This window comes from Phoca vitulina, unplaced genomic scaffold, assembly GCF_004348235.1.
Source record: "Phoca vitulina isolate PV1807 unplaced genomic scaffold, GSC_HSeal_1.0 scaffold2, whole genome shotgun sequence".
Classification (NCBI taxonomy): Eukaryota; Metazoa; Chordata; class Mammalia; order Carnivora; family Phocidae; genus Phoca; species Phoca vitulina.
Genome location: NW_022589705.1, coordinates 82,938,863 through 82,956,924, shown reverse-complemented (window position 1 = coordinate 82,956,924; position 18,062 = coordinate 82,938,863). Strand labels below are relative to the sequence as shown.

At 43.3% G+C, this 18,062-nt stretch overlaps 1 pseudogene; it reads left to right on the top strand.

Moving 5' to 3' along the window:
- The first annotated feature begins 523 nt into the window (after positions 1–523).
- Positions 524–1,300, top strand: LOC116638887 (annotated as a pseudogene).
- Positions 1,301–18,062: the final 16,762 nt, after the last annotated feature.

Genomic DNA, 18,062 nt, shown 5'->3' with positions numbered 1-18,062 from the left:
TGTGTTGATAGCTGGCCTTTGTTAGGTTGAGGAAATTTAGCTGTATTCCTAGTTTAAGTGTTCTTATCAAGAAAGGGCGTTGAATTTTGTCAAATGATTTTCTGCATCTATAAGATGATCATATTGTTTTTGTACTTTATTAATATGGTATATATACTACATTGATAGATTTTCATTTGTTAAAGCAACCTCCCCTCCATTGCTGGAATGAATTTCAGTCCTAGTATAAGATCCTTTTTATATGTTGCTAGATTTTTTTTGCAGTATTTTATTGAGGATTTTTGCACCTATACTCTAAAAGATACTGGTCTATAATTTTCTTGTGATGTCTTTGTCTGTTTTGGTATCAGAGTAATACTGACCTCATAGAATGAGTTGGCAAGTGTTTCCTCTTTTTTTTTGAAAGGGTTGGTGTTAATTCTTTAAACATTTGGTAGAGGCTGACTCCCTTAGAGGAAGACCCTGTGGCTGGGGCAGCCTCGATTGCCCGGCTGGGGATCCAAGCCGAACTGTCATCGTCAGAATGTCGGACAAAGACTGAATTGAAATCTTTCCCTCGAGCATGGCACAGACCATCATGAAGGCTCGATTAAAAGAAACACAGACAGGTTGAAACCTCCCAAAGAAAAAATCTGATGCTATAACTCTTCGATTTCGACAGATCCTAAAGAAGATAATAGAGACTAAAATGTTGATGGGTGAAGTGATGAGAGAAGCTGCCTTTTCACTTGTTGAGGCCACGTTCACAGCAGGGGATTTCAGCACCACAGTTATCCAAAATGTAAATAAAGCCCAAGTGAAGATCTGAGCTAAGAAAGATAACGTAGCAGGTGTTACTTTGCCAGTGTTTGAACATTATCATGAAGGAACTGACAGTTATGAACTGACTGGTTTAGCCCGAGGCGGGGAGCAGTTGGCGAAATTAAAGAGGAACTACGCCAAAGCAGTGGAGTTACTGGTGGAACTAGCTTCACTTCAGACTTCCTTTGTTACTTTGGATGAAGCCATTGAGATAACCAACAGGGCTGTCAATGCCATTGAACACGTCCTCATTCCCCGGATTGAACGTACCCTTGCTTGTATCATCACAGAGCTGGATGAGAGAGAGCGAGAAGAGTTCTATAGATTAAAGAAAATACAGGAGAAGAAAAAGATTCTCAAGGAAAAATCTGAGAAGGACTTGGAGCAACGGAGGGCAGCTGGTGAGGTGATGGAGCCTGCTAATCTTTTGGCTGAAGAGAAGGACGAGGATCTTCTGTTTGAATACTCTTTCCTGCTCTGGTTCTTTCATAAGCCCTAACACGGCACCATTTTAATTCATGGTGTGTAGGTTTGGTATGTGTGGCTATTTATTTTTTGGCCTAAGATTTCACTGGTGGTAAAATTTCCCTGGATGTTGGTTATGGGACTACCTTTGCAAAATCCTAATTCAGCAACCATTTATCACCTGAGATTTGTAGCCCCTGCCCAGGAACCTGTAGAATTTATTCAGCAGAAGCAGTACCCTGCTCCATGTACATCTGTTCAAGTGATCTGCTTACCAAGCATATTAGGAAATCCCCCTTAGGAAACAGCAGTGGCCTCAGGCCAGCTATGGCCGTGGCCGCCTATGTTCCCACCTGCTCCGACATCGTGGCCCTGTTGTCTGGGATCTCTGCGGCCATCCTGTGGAACCCTGGTACTTCTCCCCAGCTTTATGAAACCTTCACTATTTGCCTTGCATGACAGGTCTCTGTCCTGTCTGTCATGGGAGTTCTGCCAATTTTAATGTGATTATGGTATAAACAGTAAAATGATTTAAAAATGAAAAAAATAAAAATAAAAAAATAAACATTTGGTAGAATTTACCAGTGAAACCATCTGATTATTTGGGTCTGGGCTTTTCTTTGTTGAAAGATTTTTTTTAACTACTATTACTAATTCAGTCACCTTACTTGTTGTAGATCTATTCAGATTTTATATTTCTTCTTCAGTCAGTTTTGGTAATTTGTGGCTTTTTAGGAATTTGTCCGTTCCATGTAGGTTAGCTAGTTTGTTGGCATACAATTTTTTGTAGTATTTTAATTCTTTTTATTTCTGAAAGATCAATAATGATGTTTCCTCTTTCATTTCTGATTTAGTAATTTGAGTATTTCTCTCTTTTTTTCTTGATCAGTTCAGTTAAAGGTTTGTTAATTTTATTAATTGTTATAAAGAACCAACTTTTGGTTTCATTGATTTTCTCTATTATTTCTTTATTGTGTCTGCCTTTCTAAATCTCTTAATGGTGTGTTTTAATGAAAAGAACTTTTTAACCTGAATGGTAATTTACCAGTGTTCTCCTTTATAATTAGTGCTTTTTGTATCCTGTTTAAGAAATCTTTGCCTACCTAAAGGTTTTGAAGATTTTTCTCATATGTTTTCTTCCAAAAGTCTCATTATTTTACTTTTCATATTTAAATATACAATCCGTCTGAAATTGATTTTGGTGTGTGTGCAAGGTGGGGTCAAGATTCCTTTCTTCCATATAGCCATCCTATTGATCCAGAACCATTTTTTGAAAAGATCATTCTTTCCTGCAGTGTCAACTTTCTTATGAATCCAGTGACTGAATATGTGTGGTTTGGGTAGAAACTTTATAGACCAAGAATGGTGGCAAAAACAGGTCAGGTCGGGGAAAGAAAAGCAAGAATAAAACTTGGGAGTCAAGGCAGACTGTTCAGTTCACTTGCTCTTTCTTGCTTGCTTACATTCATGAGTGCATCCCAGGCCCTGGAGACACAGTACTGAGCGAGATGGATATGATCCCTGACCTCACAGAACTTATTGTGTAGCAGGGAAGACAAACAATTAAGCCAATGACTACAATTTAGAGCAATTATATTTGTGATAGGAGGAACTTCACTGTTTTATATAAGCCTCTTACTGGAGGGCCTAGTTCAGTCCAGAGGTTGGTAGGTAGGAAAAAAAGCTCCCCAGAAGAAATAACAAGTAAACTAAGAGTGAAAGATTGAATTGGAGTAAATCAGGGGAAGAGTAAGAGGATAGGAAAAGAGATAGGAAGAGAATCATCCAAGGCAGCAGTGGGAGATAGGGGGCAGGGGGAGGGAAGAGAAGAGAGGCTCTAGTATGAAGGATCTTTAAATGCTTGGTTATTTTAAAGGCAGTGGGGAGCCTTTGAGGGTGCTTGAGCATCGAAGTGACAAGATCAGATCTGTGCTTTCAGGAGACTAATCCTGCTACAGTGTGCAGAATGGATTGGCGTGGGAGAGACTGGAGGCTGGGAGAACAATTTAGAGTCCATTGCAAGAAGTAACAGGAGCATCTGTTATCTGTTAGTTTTTAAATGCCTTTTCTAAATAGCCCTCTAATTGTAAAGTTTTGTTCTTTTCCCTTTTTTAAGTAGCTATTTGTGGGTGTGCAGTAACCCAACAAAAATGTCTCCAGGAATTGCCTCAGGCCCACTGGGTGGGAGCGCACAGCAGGGGCATTGTGTCCGCTCTGTAGCCTTTTGTCCTACGACACCCATTCCCTGCACAGAACATTTCCTGGCAAAGAAGCAAACGGCTGCCGTTCATCAGATACTCCAGTCCCGGACTCTGACCGTCAGCCCTCCGTTTGGGAGAAGCAGGTAGAAACAAGACTGACCTTCAGGTCTCTAGCGAAGTGAAACCCTCTGTCTGCTGACAGCCCAAGGTCCCTTCCCTGCTCAAACCCTCCTCTTGAATGAATTTTGCCGGGGCCCCTGGTGCTTTTAAAAAAGTGCTGTGATGCCTTAATTGATCTCAAAGAAATGTAACAGCCAATTTATTCATTCTCTCCAGCTTTCCAGTTCTTGCCTTGGGAGGCACATGGGAGTAAAAGAGATGAAAAAAATATTAATGTATGGGTATTCACAACTTTGTGTGGGTTTTGTTTTGTTCTGGTTTTTTAAAGATTTTATTTTTAAGGAATCTCTATACCCAGCATGAGGCTCGAACTCACAACCCAGAGATCAAGAGCCGCATGCTCCACCGACTGAGCCAGCCAGGTGCCCCAAGTATTCTTGACTTTGAATTGAGCAGTTTGCTCTTCATAGTAAAGATCAGAGGGGAGAAGAGGGTGATGTTTGTTTTGTTCTGTTTGTCTACTTCTCCCCTCCGGCTGGCCCCCGGCAGAAATCATCCTACCAGTGTCTTTAATTCATAGCACGCTCTCATCTTTGACCACATAGAGCCCACTCTTATTTCATCTTTTCCACTTCACCCTGAGTCCCCACTGCCACTTTTCTTCTCTGCCATAGACACTTAATTTATTTGATTTGTCTCATATTAAAGTCAAACAAAGGTAAGCTTTCCGTGGACCACATAGGCCCCTTCAGGCACTGTGCCACCTCTCTGTTTTCCTCAACAGCAAAACTCTTCCAAAGTGCTGTCTTGGGAACAGCCTTGGGAACACTGTGGCTGGGGACAGAATGGAATGGAGGAGCAGCCCATAGAAGTGGACAGGGGGCATGAGTGGAGAGAAGCAGATCCCACAGAGGTATAGAGCCAAGTGTCAAATGGAGTCACTGTTTCCGTCCCTCTGGTCAGCTGGATGGCCAGAGGTCTGGGGGCCCCGACTGGGTGGCTGTGAGACTGCTGACTTGGGTGGTCTCAGGGCTGCTGGTGACCAGACACAGGGGTCATGGTGACCTGCACGAACACTTCCATGGCCACCGTCATGGGCGCTGTTGATGGATTTCCACCAAGAACACAGCCATGCGCATGGCCATGGCCACACTCATGACATACCCATAGCTGCAACCATGGACATTCACATGAGGATTTGCACCGCGGCCATAGCCATGACCACTCCTATGATAGCCCTACCACAGAAGACGTGAACATGACCCTGAGCACAGCCATAGAAGCCATGGGGAGTCTACCACTCCAGACATCAAGCAGGATCTGGACACTGTGGCTCTCTGGACCTGTGCCCTGGGGTCACAGTGCCCATGTCCACAACTCCTCTTCCTTGTCCCTGAAGAGTCCACATCCCTGGATCCACACTCCCCTCCAGATCTAGTACAGTTTTGCCTAGGGTGGATTCCTGGAAGATGCCTTCTTGCACCTTGTCCCTCCTGCCCTGGAACTTGGTTTTCACCTTATTCTCTCTGGAGCACCGTGGGAGGGCCCCGTTCTGTTGTGGGACTGTGGTCGCTCGGAGGAACTGTCACCTCTCCTGTGGTAGAGAAATTCGTGAGATAGGTAACAGGAGGATATGCACATACTCAGGGTTACACGTGGAAGTCGCGGGTTGGAAGACAGGAGCATCCTTCGAAGGAGAAGCAAAGTGCAGAGGAAAAAGAAAAAAGGAAGTGGGATGGGGGGAGGGGGAGAGGGGGTATCACCATTGCGTTCACTTCTGGAAGTGCTGGGGCTGCTGGATCAAGTTGTCATGATGGTGCCCCAAACCTCCAGCCTCTGACTCCTCCAGGTCAGGAGCGTGTCAAGGTTGTGGAGGGACATCTGCCCAAAGAAGGAGTTGTATACTAGGGAAGGGGGTACTTTGGCATGAGGACCATCCATGTTGGGCAGTCTTACAGGTGCTGTACCAGTGAGAATGAGGGGTCAGAGGGACTGTGTTGTTGTGTTTGGGGGGCAAGGGACCATGAAGAGGTTTGGAGAGAGAAGGGTGATGGAAGCGTACCCCATGTCCCCACCCCGCCATCGCCCCCCGCCCCCCGTTCTCAGAGGACCAAGCTGCCACTCACAGGCTTCTCCGAGGTCTGCCCCCTGACCCACTGGTTGGTGGCAGCTTCTGGGGAGACCGGAGCCCTGGATAGAGGGGGAACCAGGAGGAGGGAGGATAAACATCAATTAAACATCAACCACGCGTCCTGATTTGGGAGTGACAGGGAGGAGGGGAGTTAGTTGCTAATCTCATGGCCTGATTTTGTTGCTGTTGTTTCTGTTTTAGATCTCTCCTTGAATCAAGGGAGTGGCTAGTAGAAATCAGATCCACAGATCTTCTGTCCACAAAACATTTAAACAAAACAAAAAAGTCCTGTCTCTACTTGTTCTCCCACTTCTCTTACCTGGTCTCTCTAGAGCCTTCTCCAGGGAGGCCTTCAACCGATCACTGCACGAAATTATCCTTTCCAGATCAGCTCCATCCTCCTTGCACATCTCATCCACGTGCAGCAGAACTGGGCATGGCCTACCACTCCTTCCTGCTGGCCCCCAGGACACCCCCCCGCCCCGCCCCGGTTCTCTTCTGACTTCAGTGACCATTCCTTCTCGGTCTCCTTTGCTGGCTCCTCGTCACCTTTCCTACTTTTAAATAACAAGCACCTCAGGGCTTGGTCTCGGACTTCTTTGCCATCAGTGCTCACTCTCTTGGTGACTTCACCTAATCCCATGATTTAAGTACTACCATATGCTGCAATTCCCAAATGAGTATCATCCGACCTCTCCCCAAATTGTAGACCTAAATGGCCAACAGACCACGTGACAGCTCCACTTGGGTGTCTAACGGGCATCTCAAACAGCCCACAGCACACTCGCTTTTTCCACCTAAAGCTACTCCTCCCCAGTCTTTCCCACCCAGTGACAAGCAACTCCGTTCTCCCAGTTGTTCAGGCCCAAATCCTCAGCCATCCTTGATTCTTCTATTTCCCTCATACCCACCCATTAGTAAATTGTCTGTTCTATTTTTTTTTTAAGATTTTATTTATTTATTAGAGAGAGCACAAGTGGGGGGAGTGGCAGGCAGAGGGTGAGGAAGAAGCAGGCCCCCCGGCTGAGCAGGGAGCCCCATGCAGGGCTCATTTCCAGGACCCTGGGATCATGACCTGAGCCGAAAGCAGATGATTAACTGACCCAGGCGCCCCAGTCTGCTCTATTTTTAAATTGTGTAACTTTTCCCACTTTGCAGCTTGTCTTTTTCCTCCCCTTGTGGTATCTTTTGATGAACAAACTGTAGTCAAATTTATCTTGGGTTAGCACTTTAAAAAATATCTAGTTTAAAGAAGTATTCCCTATCCCTAGTCCTTAAAGATAATCTCCTAAAGCTTTTGTTTCGTTTTGTTTTGTTTTCCTCTTTTAGCCTTTGACATCTTTTCCACAACATTATTCTACACCACCATCACCTCTGTCCTGGATCCCTCTAACAGCCTTCTCCCTGCTTTCCCAGCTTCTAGTCTTGCCTCTGCACAGTAACCAGGGCAATCCTTTAAAAATAAGCTGGATCATTTCACTCCCCTGCTAAAAAGCCTCTAATGGATTCTCATTTCATTCCAAGCAGAATCTCGGCCACCATCGCCTCTCTCGCTTCCTGCAACTCTCTCTCTCTCTCACTCCACTCTAGCCACATATTGATCTCCTTAATGTTTCTAAAACATGCCAAACACACGCCCACCTCAGGACCTTTGCACCTACTGTTCTCTTTGCCTGGAATTCTCTTCCTCCACATAGCCACAGTCTTGCTCCTCCTCCTAAAGTAGGCTCAAAGGTCACCTTATCAGAGAGGACGTCCATGGCCACCCTTTGTAAAACAGCACATCTCGCTCATCAACAATCTCCATCTCGCAGTCTTCATTTACATTTAATTATCTATCTTCTTCTAAGAGAATGTAAGTTCCACAAAGACCAGAATTCTGTTTGCTGCTGTATTCCCAATGTCGAGTGATGACTTGCATAATAAATAATGAAAGAATACTTAATGGATACATGATTGAATGAATGAATGTGTCTTGAAAAATACACAATCATCTTTTAAGGATAAATGTTTTGAATTTACATAAGTTTTACATAAATGTGATATATTCTGTTTCTTACTTTTATCACTAATTGTATTTTTTTAAAGATCTAGCCATATTGGGGCGCCTGAGTGGCTCAGTTGTTAAGTGTCTGCCTTCGGCTCAGGTCATGATCCCAGGGTCCTGGGATGGAGCCCCGCATCGGGCTCCCTGCTCCGCGGGAAGCCTGCTTCTCCCTCTCCCACTCCCCCTGCTTGTGTTCCCTCTCTCGCTGTGTCTCTCTCTGTCAAATAAATAAAATCTTTAAAATAAATAAATAAATAAAATAAAGATCTAGCCATATTGCTGAATATAAATCCAGTTTATTATTTCTGACCACTGCATAGTGTTCATCACGTGCCATATTTTTCTCACCCATCTCCTTAATGGCAGATAGAGTTTGCTCCAGCTCCAACTACATATACAAAATGAAAGAAACTCTCAAGGGTTGTTTGGGTGGCTCAGCGGGTTTAACGGCTGCCTTTGGCTCAGGTCATGATCCTAAGGTTCTGGGATCAAGTCCTGCATCAGGCTCCTTGCTCAGCGGGGAGCCTGCTTCTCCCTCTGCCTGTAGTTCCCACTGCTTAGGCTCACTCCCTCTCTGATTAAAAAAGAAAGAAAGAAACTCTTAAATATATACCCTTGCTGATCTGTATGTGAGGTCTTTTTGGTATTTGGGTGGGGGTGAGGAGGAAGTTTTATATGCCCTGGAGTAGAATTGCTGAGTCATAGGACATACAGCTAATTTGACTAAGTATAGCCAAAAGGCCTTCCTGGGGAAAAAGCACACATAATTCATACCTCTATCAGCAATTAGTGGAAAATCCTGTTTCCTCCATACCCTTACTGACCCTTTGAATTACCTTGAGTTTCTAATTTTTGGCAATATTATGGATATAAAATATTCTAACTGTTGCTTGAGTTTGGATTTCTCTGATTGCCAAGAAGGAACACTTAGAGTTTTAGTACTAGAATCTGTAACATTTCAGGGTTTTTTTTGGGGGGGCCGGGGGTGGTAAGATCACAATTTTTTAGACACCAATAAAATTTATTAAGTCATTTATTCACCTTTACCCTCCATATTTCATTGCTTTCTTTTTTTTTTTAATTTATTATTTATTTGACAGAGAGAGAGACAGCGAGAGAGGGAACACAAGCAGGGGGAGTGGGAGAGGGAGAAGCAGGCTTCCCGCAGAGCAGGGAGCCCGATGCGGGGCTCGATCCCAGGACCCCGGGATCATGACCTGAGCCGAAGGCAGACGCTTAATGACTGAGCCACCCAGGCGCCCCTCATTGCTTTCTTCTGGATTCAATTCTCTTCTTTAGGAGTGATTTCAAAGAAGGTCTTTATGTGGCAATATTTCTGAGGCTTTGAATAAATATTTACTTCACTCTAGTATTTAAATGACAGTATAACTAGAGATAAAATTCTGGTTTCAAAGTTCTTTTCCTCCAACACTTTGGATTGTCTTTTTGCATACCTGCCGCTAAGAAGTTCTTTTGTCTACAATTTAACCATATTGCCAGGAGTTTTTCTTTCCCCCCATTCTTTGTTATATTTGTAAAATACCAAATAAGGTATGTCACATTTTTAAAAAATGGCTCTACACACACTCTACTCAACTCAAGAGTTGGAGCATTACCAATCCTGTTTAATAATTTACCTCTGTGCTCTCTCCCTATCTCAACCTCCATTCTGATCCCCAGGGGGAACCACTTTCCTGAATGTTCCTCACCTCAAAAATAATTTGGTCATTAGTGCATGCTTCCCTAAAATAATACATTGTTGAATTTTACTAGTTTTTTTTTTCCAGTTTTTTATAAATGAGCTCATACTGTGCATAGTCTCCTGCAACTTATTTTTCCCCTCGATTTTAAAGTTTTATCTGTTTTATGGCATGCAGCTATACTCGATTCTTTTTCCTTTAAAATTCCATTTTTAAAATTATTTATTTCTTAAGATTTTACTTATTTATTTGAGAGAGAGAGCGAGCAAGGGAGGAGCAGAGGGAGAGAGACAAGCAGACTCCACATTGAGCATGGAGCCCCACTAGGGGCCGATCCCATGCCCCCAAGATCATGACCCAAGCTGAAATCAAGAGTCAGATGCTCAACCTACTGAGCCACTCAGGCGCCCCTAAAATTCCATTTTAGAAACATATTGCAATCTATTTATCTGTGATTCAGGTGACAGACATTTAGATTATGTCCAGTTTTTCTTAGGAAGAAGAATACTGCTATGAATATTTTATACATGGCTCTTGGCACACATATGCATTGTTTGGAGTGGAAATGCTGGGTCATAAGGTTTTCACATCTTTCATTTTATTTGATAATGACAAATTGTTTTTCCAAGGTGTTGGCACCAATTTACTCTCTTGCCAGTAGACTATGAGAGTTCTGGTTAACCTACATCTTCAGTAACACTTTGAATTACCAGACTTCCTACTTTGGAATAGTCTAGTAGATACAAATTGGTATCTTATGACCTTAATTTGCATTTCCCAGATCGCTGAAGAGGTTGATAGGTTCTTGTGTGGAATGCTGGCTCAAGACTTTGCCCATCTGTCCATTGGGTTGTCTGTTTTATTACTTATATGTGATGGTTTTGAAAGAGTATGTTCTATATACTAATCTTTTCTCAGTTATAGCAACATTGTCGCAAATATCTTCTCCCAGTTTGCAAGTTGTCTTTTTTACTCTCTCTGTGGTATCTTTTGATGAGCAAACGCTTTGTTTATCGAAGTCAAATTAACAATTTTTTTTCTTTGATGGTTAGCACTTTATATCTTGTCTAAGGAAGTCTTCCTATCCCTAGGCCTTGAAGATACTCTCTTGAAGCTTTCTTTCTTTCTTTCTTCCTTTCTTTCTTTCTCTTTTAAAGTTTTGCCTTTCACTTTAAGTGTTTCATCATTGGAAATTGACTTTTGTGTGTAGAGTGAGGTATGGCTCCAATTTCATTTTTTCCCACATGCATAACCAATTGTCTCAGTGCCACTCCCCAGGATCTACAATGCCGCTTCTGTCTTATACCAAGTTTTTGTATACATGTGGGTCTTTTTCTATGGTGCTGTACTTCTTTGGTGAGTTTGTCAATCCCTGCACAGATACTACATTTTCTTAATTCATACAGTGGGGCGAGGCTTCCTATCTTAAATTTCTCCTCAGCAGTGTCTTGGCTATTCTTGGACATTTGTCTTTATAAAAATTATGGCATCAGCCTGCAAGTTCCTCAAAAATTCCATTTGAATTTTTATTGGAATTTAATGGAAGATAAAAATAAATCTTAAATAGATAAAAATAAATCTTGCCATTTGCAACAACCTGCAACCTTCCCGTTTTTTTTTTTTGTTGTTGTTGTTGTTGTTTTTACCACACAAGAAAACTGTTATTAACATTTTGAACAGCTGTTGAGAACTGCGATTCAGTTATTACTGAAACTGATAATTTCTAAACTTAAATTGGGGCAAATGGCTAGAGTGCAGAGAAATGCCATCGTTGGGCACTAGAGAGTATAATGGTAAGTGAAAAAAGTCAGAGAAAGACAAACACCATATGATTTCACTTATATGTGGAATATAAAAAACATAACAAATGAACAAAGAAAAAGAGAAAATCTGAAAAACAGACTCTTTTTTAAAGATTTTATTTATTTATTTATTTATTTATTTAGGAGAGAAAGAGAGAGAGCAGGGGGAGAGGCAGAGGGAGAGAGAATGTCAAGCAGACTCCCTGCTGAGCAGGGAGCCAATGCAGGGCTCGATCCCAGGACCCCGAGATCATGACCCACGCCAAAATCCAGAGTCAGACGCTCAACCGACTGAGCTACCCAGGTGCCCCTGAAAAACAGACGCTTAACTATAGAAAGCACACTGGTGGTTACCAGAGGGGAGGTGGGTGGGTGATGGGGGAAATAGGTGAAGGGGACCCAGAACGCTTACCATGATGAGCACTGAGTAATGTACAGAATTGTCGAATGACTATATCGTACACGCGCAGCTAATGTAACACTATATGTTAACTCTACTGGAATTTTTTTTTTTTTAAGATTTTATTTATTTATTTGAGAGAGAGAGCAAGAGAGAGCATGAGCAGGGCATTGGGGAAGAGGGAGAAGCAGACACCCTGCCGAACAGGGAGCCGGATGTGGGGCTCGATCCCGGAACCCCGGGATCATGACCTGAACTGAAGGCAGACGCCTCACCGACTGAGCCACCCAGGCACCCCAACTCTACTGGAATTTAAAACAACTTCCGTTTGGAGAAGATTGACACGTCCACAAGGGCACAATTCCGTGTACACTCCAACTGTCCTTTGTGCCATAGTTAGCACATATATTACATTTACATATGTTAAAAAGACCCCAAATTACATTATTATTTTTGCCTTAAAGTCAATTGACATTGGGGCACCTGGGTGGCTCACTCCGTTGAGCATCTGACTCTTGATTGACTTCAGCTTGCATCATGACCTCGGGGTCATGAGATGAGCCCCATGTCAGGCTCCGTGCTCAGTGGGTGAGTCTGCTTGAGATTCCCTCTCTCCTTCTGCTTCTGCACCCTCCCCCTGATGTCTCTCTCTCTCTCCCTCCCTCTAGAATAAGTAAATCTTTAAAAAACAGTAAAGTCAATTGACATTTAAGGAATTTAAGAATCAAAAGTTGGCTTTTTGAATATTTATTACTTATTTACCATCCCCAGTATTCTTCCTTTTGTCCTATAGATCCAAATTTCTAAATGCTATCATTTCCTTTCGGCCTACAGAACTCCCTTCAGAATTCCTTGGGGTGAGGGTCTGCTGGTGACAAATCACAATTCATATACTCATACACTGTACAATTGGCCTAAGGATCTTTGTCTATTGCTCACAGGCTATTGGGCTATTGGGCAACAACGTTCAGTAATTCCATGGGAGCCAAAAAGGGAAGGTGTGTGATCCAAATTTCTATTTGCTGACTGGTTCCCATCTGGTCTCTAGCCAGCTAGACAATGTGTCTAGCTTTACAAGACAATGTCATAAGGACCCTGCCCAGCTAGGGAATTTGGGTGTGGAAGATAAAGACAAAAAAGATCATTTAGAGTAACAAGACTTGTTGCTCATTTTAAATGAAGTCAAGAATGATTTGAATCACTAATCACTTCTGGCCACTCTTGCCAGAATAGTCCTGGGCCCGAAGTAAAGAAAACTCCCCCAAGCCCCTCTGGCTTTCCCTTTCTTTCACTGGGGTTTGGGCACAGACTGGGAGGCCTTTGCTGACCAGATTAAGGAAAGCTTATTTGCTCATTTACCAATAGGATAAGATCTGTCTACATTCCCTCCTCTGGCTATTTGCTTGACACTTACATAAATGTCAAGCCATTTCTAATGTTGTGGTCTCAACCCTCAGCAGACAGACCAAACCCTAAAAGTGAGTTCTGTTGCAGCTGGCTGGGTGATTTTAAGAAACTAACTTCTCCTTCCTGGGCCTCATTTTGCTCATTTTAAAAATTGGGATAAAAATTATGTATTAATTTTCAAGAACGGCTGTAATAGGCCTACCACAGACTGGGTGATTTAATCTACAGGCATTTATTTCCCCACAATCCTGGAGGCTGGAAGTACAAGACCAGGGTGTTAGCAGGGTGGGTTTATCTTGAAGCTTCTTCTCCTTGGCTTCTAGAGGGTCATTTTCTCCCTGCAACCTGCCATGGTCTCCCTTCTGTGTGTGTGTCTGGGTCCTCATGTCCTCTTATGAGGACACAGTCATATTGGGTTAAGGTCCACCTAATGACCTCGCTTTAACTTAATTACCTCTCTAAAGACTCTATCTCCAAATACAGTCACATTATGATGTACTGGGGGTTAGGACTTAAACATGTGAATGGGAGCTGGGGTGGGCGGGGGGCACAATTCAGTCCATAACAACCTACTAGTGACGAAGGACAGTTGGAAGGCAGGCGGGTAGGGACAAGGGGCCCCCACCCTAAGAGGAAACCACCCTTAAAAGGATTTTATGCCACCCTGGAAGGAGCCTCCACCCTTTCCTATATGATAGATAGGTGACAAAAACCTGATTGGATGACAGGGAGGGTTAATCAGATTAAAACATCCTGTCAACAAGCCCATAAAACCCCCTAGACTTAGAAACTCCAGTGCCAGCCCTCTCGGGTCCCCTCGCTCCTCAGGAGCTTTGTACTTATCACTTTACTAACGTTCAGTAAACCTTGTTTTGCTGCCCACCACTCTGTCTGGTCTATCTCTTCATTCTTTCTTCCAAGTGGCATGACCAAGAACCGCGGGCACCAATGGAGAAAAATATCCTGTAACACTAGGTATTATTGTGAGAACTGAATTATCTAATGTGTTTAAAGCACTAATGTAGATTGACATAGTATAATCCCTGATACAGTAAATACTATTATTATGGGGTCCTACATAAAAAGAAAGATACTGTCACTTAAACACAAGGGAATATAGATAGGAATAGGAAAAGATAATTCTGCCAATTATGGTTCCTTGTTCCCCATCTGATGGGTATCTCTGTTGTTCTTCCAGCTCTTTTAAAAATATGCCAACACGATGCCTGAATGTAACATCTGTGGGGGAAATTTCTAGAGGATGAAAAGTAAAGCAGGAAGCTACATGTTCTGTTGTTACATTTGCCTGTTGCTATTATCTTTCTGGCCATATTATAAGCTCCCTGAGGACTGTCTTAAACATCCCTTGTATCCCTTACTGTATCTACGAACCCCATAGTGAGCAGAGTCAGGGCTCAGTAAAAACCAACCAATCAAACCACAGTACAGTGTCTTTGTCGTTGTTTACTTCCTCCTGAGAGGATAGATCGCCATCTAGTGAATCTTGCTGTTAGACTGGGAAAGGGAGATTCAGAAAATCCCAGACTGCGGCTCCATGTCTTACCTATTTGATATTTATATATGCAAAAACAACTGGAAATCTTCTTATAGTTTGACAGCTTTTTATATTAGTGATCAATTCAACTAAGCTTTTATTTTCCTTTATTGCCAAGAGATTTCTGGCCTTATTGTTGACCTCATAGTGAATCTGATTGTTTATAGAATGGAGAAGCAGTAAATAGAAGTGTCATGCAACTATTAATGACCGTAAAATAAATATGGAGAAGGCCATGAGAAATTCAGGAATCATAAAGTGTCTATTTAGTATTAAAAATGTGCAGTATAGGGGTGCCTGGGTGGCTCAGTCGTTAAGCGTCTGCCTTCAGCTCAGGTCAAGATCCCAGGGTCCTGGGAGCAAGCCCCGCATCGGGCTCCCTGCTCGGCGGGAAGCCCGCTTCTCCCTCTCCCACTCCCCCTGCTTGTGTTCCCTTTCTCGCTGTCTTTCTCTCTGTCAAATAAATAAAAAATAAAAATCTTAAAAAAAAAAAATGTGCAGTATAGTGAATGCGGGAACACAGTAGTGCCAAGAAGCTATTATCCCTGTACTATAATGCCAGACTTAATTTACTCAAAATTTGACTACTGAATTTTTTTTAAGATTTTATTTATTTATTTGAGAGAGAGCGAGAGAGAGAGAGCACGAGCAGTGGGGAGAGGCAGAGGGAGAGGAAGAAGCAGACTCCCCACTGAGCAGGGAGCCCGACTCGGGGCTCGATCCAGGACCCTGAGATCATGACCTGAGTGGAAGGCAGATGCTCAACTGACTGAGCCACCCAGGTGCCCCAAAATTTCATACTTTCTTGATAAAAGTTTATTCTTGTATCCAAAAGTTTATTCTCTGATGGAAATCATCAGCTTTGGCAGAATGTTATTTTTTTTTTAAAGATTTTATTTATTTATTTGACAGAGACAGAGATAGCGAGAGCAGGAACACAAGCAGGGGGAGTGGGAGAGGGAGAAACAGGCTTCCTGCCGGGCAGGGAGCCTGCTGTGGGGCTCGATCCCAGGACCCTGGGATCATGACCTGAGCCGAAGGCAGACGCTTAACGACTGAGCCACCCAGGCACCTAGAATATTGTTTTTAACACTCAACTATCGTGCACTTGGCCAAAGTGTGTGTTTGTTGCACAGATACTTGGAACTTATTATTTGCCAAACTCTGGTTTGGGTGCTGATGATAAAGAGAGGAGACTTAGTTCCTGCCTTCAAAGAGTTTTGTGTGTGTTGGGGTGGGTGGAGGGGCACAGGAGTGGAGATGAGCATGTACCTGATTAGAATATAGTGGAAAATATGCTAATAAGTAGAATATGAGGAACCTGTTTGCAAAGATCTGGGCCTAGGGGTTTGGGGGGCTCTGCAGTCCCCCGAGATACTCAGATGGTAAGTACTAAGTCCCACTAACCAGAAATACTTCCTGGAAGAGGTAACTAAACTAAACCCTTGAGGAAGAATCAGAGCTGGCCAGTTAAAAGGGTTAAAAGTAGAGAGACAAGGTGGGGAGGGCAAAGCAAAGGTTGGAAGGGAGGGAACAGAGGTTCTAGATAAGCGGACAGAATATGTGCAGAGGTTCTGAGGGGAGAGAAAGAATACAGTCCCTTCTAAATCAGGAAGTATACAAACTCTTGTACTTACATCTTTTCTTTTTAATTTTATGTATTTATTTTAAGTACTGTCTATACCCAATATGGGGCTCAAACTCACAACCCCCAAGATCAAGAGTCACATGTTCTTCTGACTGAGCCAGCCAGACACCCTCACATTTTTCAACTTACAAATACTTAACGCTGATAGCCAGCCTCCAAGATGGCCCCCAGTGGTCCTCAACTGCTGGTATGCACACCCCTCCAACACTGAATACGCGTAACCTGTGTAACCAATAGCATAGTGTGGAGACTATGGGTGTATGATTTCTTTTTTTTTTTTTTAAAGATTTTATTTATTTGACAGAGAGAGACACAGCGAGAGAGGGAACACAAGCAGGGGGAGTGGGAGAGGGAGAAGCAGGCTTCCCACCGAGCAGGGAGCCCGATGTGGGACCCGATCCCAGGACCCTGGGATCATGACCTGAGCCGAAGGCAGACGCTCAACGACTGAGCCACCCAGGCGCCCCTATGGGTGTATGATTTCTGAAGTTAGGTCCTAAAAGACACCATGACTTCTGTCTTGCCCTCTTTTGTATCATTTGCCCTGGGGGAAGCCAGCTGCCATGCCGTGAAGACACCCAAGCAGCCTATGGAGGGGTCAATGTGGCAAGGATCTGAGGCCTCATGCCAACAGCCATGTGAGGAGACCTTCTTGGAAACACATCTTCCAGGCCTAGTGGACTGTAATCTAGGCCAATATCTTGACTACATTCTCTTGAAAGACCTTGAGTCAGAACCACCCGAAGAAGCCATTCCAGATTGCTGATGCACAGAAACAGTGGGCGATAGATAACTAAAGTTTATTGTTTCAAGTTGCTCAATTTGGGGGGTTATTTGGCAATAGATAAAGAATACGCTCACTGATGTGCTCAAAGACACCTTCCAGAGCAAAATGCATCAGCTTTTATCCATCAGGCATTTTCATTTCAGTTACGAGATTATTATAGTCCATAGCTTGCTTGGTAAATTTGTGTTGGGTTTTTGAGATATTTTATGAAGGTTGTCATTCCATGTTATCTAGGAAACACAAAAGCAGAGCTGAAAGAAAGAGGCAAAAGACAGAGACAGAAGTGGGGATCAGAACAAAAGCTAAAAGTGATGAGAGAATTACAAAAAGTGCACGTGCCTAAGGGACGGTTACGTTCAGTCACCGTGACTCTAAAGGACAGAGGGCAGTGGCAACAGGTGGAACACGTCCACCATCAACAGCAATCAACAAGCAATGAGGAAAAGCAGTTGATGACATGGAGAAATCTTAGAATCTGGTGCCTAAAGGATCAGCACCAACCAAAGATTGGCTGCCCGTTAGCTTTTTGAGGCTCCGGGCTTATTTGAGGACTTAAAGACGAGACCTAGCAAAGACCCACCAGAGGCTCACTGGGGATGGCTCCTTGGCTTGAAGACCTGTACTGATCTGCACAGCGTCAAAATGAGCAGGAGATGCAAATATCTTCACTGCCAAGGATTCTCCACTGCACCTGTAGGGAGAAGGCTTATCTGCCTCAGCAGATTTTTCAATGTGGACACTTCCTGATAGAATAAATGGTTATACTATTTCAAAGAACAGACTCACTCATTAGTAGAAATGCCTTTGGTGACTGATCCTGACTTTTTTTTTTTTAAGATTTTATTTATTTATTTGACACAGAGAGTGAGAGAGCACAAGCAAGGGGAACAGTAGAGGGAGAGGGAGAAGCAGGCTCCCTGCCAAGCAGGGAGCCTGATGAGGGGCTCAATCCCAGGACCCCGGGATCATGACCTGAGCCGAAGGCAGACGCTTAACCA